Source organism: Emydura macquarii, unplaced genomic scaffold, assembly GCF_026122565.2.
Source record: "Emydura macquarii macquarii isolate MOO-44397 ecotype Brisbane River unplaced genomic scaffold, CSIRO-AGI_Emac_v2 contig_374, whole genome shotgun sequence".
NCBI classification, from domain to species: domain Eukaryota; kingdom Metazoa; phylum Chordata; order Testudines; family Chelidae; genus Emydura; species Emydura macquarii.
Genome location: NW_027130511.1, coordinates 7,441,112 through 7,447,087, shown reverse-complemented (window position 1 = coordinate 7,447,087; position 5,976 = coordinate 7,441,112). Strand labels below are relative to the sequence as shown.

The 5,976-nt window shown below is 48.2% G+C and overlaps 1 long non-coding RNA gene across 1 annotated transcript; it reads left to right on the top strand.

Moving 5' to 3' along the window:
* Positions 1 to 567: 567 nt before the first annotated feature.
* Positions 568 to 2,911, top strand: LOC137142593 (uncharacterized). The gene is made up of 2 exons (XR_010916969.1): positions 568 to 1,547; positions 2,207 to 2,911. It is a non-coding gene; the product is annotated as an uncharacterized lncRNA (long non-coding RNA).
* The last annotated feature ends 3,065 nt before the right edge of the window (positions 2,912 to 5,976 follow it).

Here is a 5,976-nt window from a genome sequence, read left to right as displayed (position 1 = left end):
GGCCCACCAAAGGGTTTGGGTGGGCCCGCGCCCCCCTACGCTGCTCCTAGCGGGGCAGGGAGGCTTGTTAGCAGAGACCCGGCCTGCTCCGGGCTGCTGGGGACGCCTCAGAACAGACGCCCCGCAGCTCCTGCCCCTGTCCCGGCCCACCCCCGGCTTCTGAACCCTCCAGGCAGCCACCTGAGCCGTGCCTGGCTCCTAAAGCCTTCCCCGCCCTAGCAGGCGGGCAGGCAGGCAGGCATCGCTCGCCTCATCGCCGCCGCCGCCGCCGCCGCCCTTCTTCTGTCCACCCCCTCTGAGTCCCGCCGGCCCCACCCAGCTGAGCTCCCCCCGCTCCTGGCGTACGTACTGAGCCACCGCCGCCGCCGCCTGCCCCTCCCGCGAGCAGCTGTTTATTGTTTGGTTTCCAGGGCGCTAGGGCACAACGCCGTCACGTTCCGCTCGCCGCCCGCAGGAACGCTACGATTGGCAACGCCATGACGTAGGCGCTTCCGACGCTGCCCATATATGGGAGGCTCTGGGGGGGGGGCGTTTCTTCCCCCTCCCTCCCTTCAACTGCGACGCGTGTTACCGCGCTCGTGCCTGAGGAAGGTTCTAGAACGGAGTAGTGACGTTGCACGTACGGGGGCGGACACCAGCAGGCACTGCCCCCTGAGGACAGAACGCTGTACTTGGAGTGTACTACCCGGCGTTGGCACCGCTTGGCTGCTGCGTACTTTGCCCCGCCCCCGACCGGAGGATCCCCTGCGTTACGGGGCTTGTTCCGCTGGGGGAGCCACGGCCGGTGGGTGGGGCAAAGCGCGAGCGGGGCTCGGCCAGGGCTTGGGGGGTTGCCTAGGAGTAGTACAGCTCGTGCCCGGCGGGGCTTGCGGAGCCGAGCCGAGCGGAGCCCCTGCGTATCTTTGCAGAGGGGAGCGCAGAGCGGCGCCGCTGTCGGCACGAGCCGGGCAGGCGAGCTCGGTCCGTGGAGAACGCGAAGCAGTCCTCGGCGTTGTTGCCCCGCCGGGGCGGCGTGCGCCTTGCGGCTGCTGAGACCCTGCGGACTTGGAGCGATGAGGAATGCGGGCGGTGGGGCGAGGCGGCTGCTGAGCCGTGGGGGGTGCGTGCGCGGCAGGGGAGCGGGTGCAGTGCACATCTCCTTCGGGTATGTCCGCACCGCAGTTAGGTGCCCGTGGCTGGGCTGGTCCGGTCCGGCGGGCTGGGGCTAAGGGCTCTTTTTAATGGTGATGAAGAGGCTCAGACTGGAGTCTAGCTCTAGGGCCCTGCGGAGCTTGAACCTCTACACCTGTAATTAAACAACTCTTTAACCTGCGGCTCACTAGCCCGAGTCATTAGCTCATCATCTGGCACAGGCCAGCCACGGGGATCTAATTGTAGACAGGCATAGTCATCATTCATCACGTCTACCCTGACGGGCCCAGGCCTCCACACAGCTGACACTAGCTTGCCCAAGATTCTGGATCATCCACCTGGAGGCCAATTGGACATCCAAGGTTCAGGTTATTTGAGCATTCCCCTGGGCCTTGTCAGGCATTCCACTAACTGAGGTAAGTAAACGCCTGCCTGGGCTACATAAACCCCAATCATGGTCACCCCCAGATATAAAGGTTGCAAGTTTTTGAGGGCCTCGTCTCCCACAACATTGAATTTGTCCTGCCTCCTGGGTCAGACCTTTGCTTTAGCCAGGCTGGTATCCTGTTCCTTCTGAAACTTCCCCGGGGCTTGTTTTTCTGGTTGTTTTAGTCCTTACAATTGTGTGAAGGCTAATTATGCATTTTTTATAAAAAAGTAGTTCCTTATAGCTGAGAATCTTTGGCCAAGTATTAACTCTAATGTCACTAAACCATATATGCTATACTTTGCCGCAACTATTAATTGCAGCCTGGATATTCTGCAGCTGCAGAGTCCCGTAAAAAGGTGGGATATGATCCTAGATTAATAAAGACGAATCCACTCCCCAGTGCAAAAATCCTCAATTGTCTTGGGTGTAAAACCCACAAACCACTTTCTGCTCCTTTGTGGCAGCCTAAAGCCCCAAATGTAATTTCCTAAACCTCCAGGTTCCCCCTAAAACTTCTACAATGCACTTATTCATTTGAAGAATGAGATTTTGTGGTACAGTGAAAATTTGCACAAAAATAAGATTAATTTAATGTAAAAGTAAACAATTCGGGGTACTGATTATATTAATTGTCATATTTTACAGAATGTAAATCTTGTGCAGATGGAGTAATTGTGCCAATGGAAGAAGCTCTCCTGTTGGAAGACAGCATCTTCACCAGATTCGCTGCAGAGTTGTAGCACTTCTAGTGTAAATCTGCCATAGGACAGCAGCAGCCATGAGCTAAGAAGCAGAGTCACATCCTCACATTTCATCTAAATTACCTCAAAACAATGTGTTCCTGTCCTAATAGTACCCACCATCACCAGATAAAGAAACCGCTCTTAAGATGTTTAAAGAAAACTTTGATAGAATTCTATCTGGCAAGGAATCACTTAACAGTTGTGACTCTGAAATCTATACTTTACTGTTTTGCCTTTATGGTTCTTATTTTTCTATTGTTTATCTGTGTAATCTCAGCCTTTTGCCCTTTTAAAAAACAAACATACAAATATCACTGTTCATAGCAGACTTACTAGTAGAGCCCTGCATTGGGACTGGGATCCTGTGAATCCTGCAGGACCTGCTGCCGTAATAGCAGGAGGAAGATAATGTTGCCACCCTTACTTCTGCGCTGCTACTGGCGGCTGCATTGCCTTCAGAGCTGGATGGCTGGAGAGCGGCAGCTGCTGGCCAGGAGTTCCTGTTGTTTGTGGTGCAGGACCTGCTGCCATAATAGCAGGAGCAGGATAAAATTCAAGAAACAGTGCAGGAGTGGGTGGGAATGGGTATTGGGGGGTGGGATGGTAGTGGGGGTTATTATCTGTGGGGGTTATTATCTGTTTTATATTGATTCTCAGAGAAGCAGAGTTGGTAAGTTTCTGTAGAGATGTCAAAGAATTATTGCCTTTGCCATATTGTACTGTTCAGATTCTTCAATTGTCCTGTTGGATCTCTGTCAAATAGCATACCAGCCTGATTATCCACTGACCTGTGACAAGTGAGATGTCCAATGGACATATCAATGCTTCTGATGAGCTCCTGTTCTTAAACATGATGTGGACTAGGTGAAGGTCTCGTATTCTTAAGAAGCTCCATTGACTTTTCATCTGCTGCACTCTCATTTCTTGTGGAGTCTCACACTTCCTCCTATGCTTTAGGTTTCTTCTATCTCCTCTTTCTGGAATGCCTGCCTTCTTTGGAGTCTTTTGGTCTTGGTCACATGCATCAGCTCCATCATACTCATTTCATATGGAGTTTGGGCCAACTTCATTAGTAAGCAACCAATAGCACTGAATTATTTGTTTTCCATCACTGCTGTGATTGGCACCTTAAGATGGACTGCAAGCTCCTCATTCTTCTGGGCTTTCCCTCAAGTGATCATCTTGTTCCTGAGCAATTGGTAAGGGGCACATTTTCTAGAAATATCAATTGTCTTCACCACCACTAGCACCACTCATTAAGCCGCTGAGCTGAGACTACTGAATTAATCACTCTTCAGGGTTGGAAGCAACTCATGTCCAAGAGGGATCTGGATGGAGATATAATCTCAACAGAATGCCTTAGTAAAACAAAAGGGTTAAACTAACTGATGTATAGGGACCTTTATTGTTTCTAGTTCTGCAGATTTCAAGCTGTTTTTCCTCCTACATTGCTGGCTTTCAGAGAGGTGGACATTTGGTCTCCTTTTTTAATAAGAGCTCTCTACTTTCTCATTGCCTGACCAGCTCTGAACTCTGCTTTTATACAAACCTTTCTGAGCACAGTCTCCTGTAGCTGCCATTTACACTGGACAGAGATAACCAGCTGCAGTGCTGAGAGAGTCATTTTAATTCTCACTACAACTTATTTTCCAGCTATTAAGGATTGTTTTTTTTTCCTTTTCCTTTCCCTCATTTTAGGCAAAGTGGCATATCCTCAAAACATAGTATTTACTTTATACTTTATTTGCATTGATTATTTGTTTAGAGTTTGCAACTTAGCACTGTGCAGGACAAATAAAGACAATGCCTGTCCTGAAGAGTATAATCTAAAATATACTAGGCTACAACATTGGAAATTTTTAAATAAAAAGTTATAATTATTTTGATAGTGCCTCAAAATGTAGTGGGTATATTGCCGTACAAATAGCCCTAGTCCCTGCTCCTAACAATAGTGATGCAATGGGTGCATGTATCAAATAGTAGGAAGAGGTGGGGTAAGGAAGGACAAGCAAAAAGATCATGGGATTACACAGGTGAGGCACATGTCTTGGTGGGTCAGTTAAGAAGAAATGTAACCTAATGATGTTGGGGTGACCTGTACCATAAAGGCTACAAAGGAATCTCGTGAAGATAAGCTGCTGTGTCACTCATCACTGATTCACAATATAAGAATTATGTACAAAGCCTGACAAATAGATTGAGAATAGGAGTACTACAGCCAGTACTGGATTGATAGAGGCAACACTTACAGCCTTAGACTGTCACATAGTAGCAGCCCAGCACAGTCACTCAGTCAGTCTCAAAACGCAAGAAACTCCCTTTCTGACCCACCTTCCTCCCATGTCATGAGGTTCCACATTCTGCTGTCATCCCAATCTACATTCTCATTTGTTGCTGTAACACCTGACATTCCCTGTTAGAGGCCTGACCAGCCGCATGCATGTGCAAACAATTAACAGAGCTAATTTTAGTTCCTTGTGGCACATGTGATTGCACAGGGAGAACCTTTTGTAGGCTCCAATCTTGTCATAAATATGGTCTAATTATGGGTTAGTGTGATAACAAATTGAGCCCTTTAAGCAATCTTGCATGTCCTCGGAAATGTAAAGATCAGTGTTGGCTATTAACAGGTTTGTATTTGCGTTTTAAAACCATATCATGTATTGAAATAACCACATGAATTAAAAATAAATACTTTGCCCTTGTCTTGTGCATTCCATTTGAGACTCTCAGAGCACTTTAGAGACATTAATGAATTAAGCTTCTATTCTATTCTAGACTGGTTCTTACACTGAATTAATCGCCATAGTATCTGAGCCATTTTCAGTAGTGCATTAAGTCAGTAGTTCTCAAACTTTTTACTAAGGTGATCCACCAACTGCATTTTGTCTTTTTTTATGATGCACCCAGGGTCCAAATTCATGGAGTTCTTGAGGGGTGGCTGGGTCAAATTCGAGTGAGGGACATTGCACCCTGGCTTACGGGGTGACAGTGCCACTCAAGCTTGACCTGGCTGCCCTTTGACACTGCCAACGTGTGCCAGGTCACAACACCCACAACAGAGAGCTAGCCCAGTCTCATATACCAGGCGCCACTACTGCAGGGTGCGTGCGAGGCGGGCTTGCTCTCCTACCACTCCTTCCCTACACTAGGCCCACAACCTACCAAGAGACTTTCTAGGACCCACCATTTGGGAAAAACTGTTACGTGACCTGACTAACATAGATTATGGTTTGTTCTTTCATGCTCTGCCCAGCATGTGCAGTGGAGTGTTTTGTTTCTGAAGGATTTTTGTTTTGGTGTTTTTTTTAAATGTAATGTTGCAACATGTTTGTTAAAGAAGGGAGGTTAAAGAAATGTGCCTTGCACACGGAGCAGAAGGTGGGGAAGTTTGTGATGGTCCTTATTTCCTGTGGGAGTTCATTCCACAGTCTTGGCCTGGTCCCCAAGAAAGCTCTCTCTCCTGCACAGACAAACTTCACCCCATTGTAGAGTTCTGTTGTGCCAGAGAAGTGGGGTTGATGACCTTGGTTTTCATCTTTTAGATATGCTGGCCCTGGGCCAATGAGCACCAAAGATAAGCACCAAAACCTTGAACTTAGCTCAATAGGCAGAGCCCTGCAACTCCATGGATATCCACTATATGTCTGCGGAACGCGTTGGGGATCATAG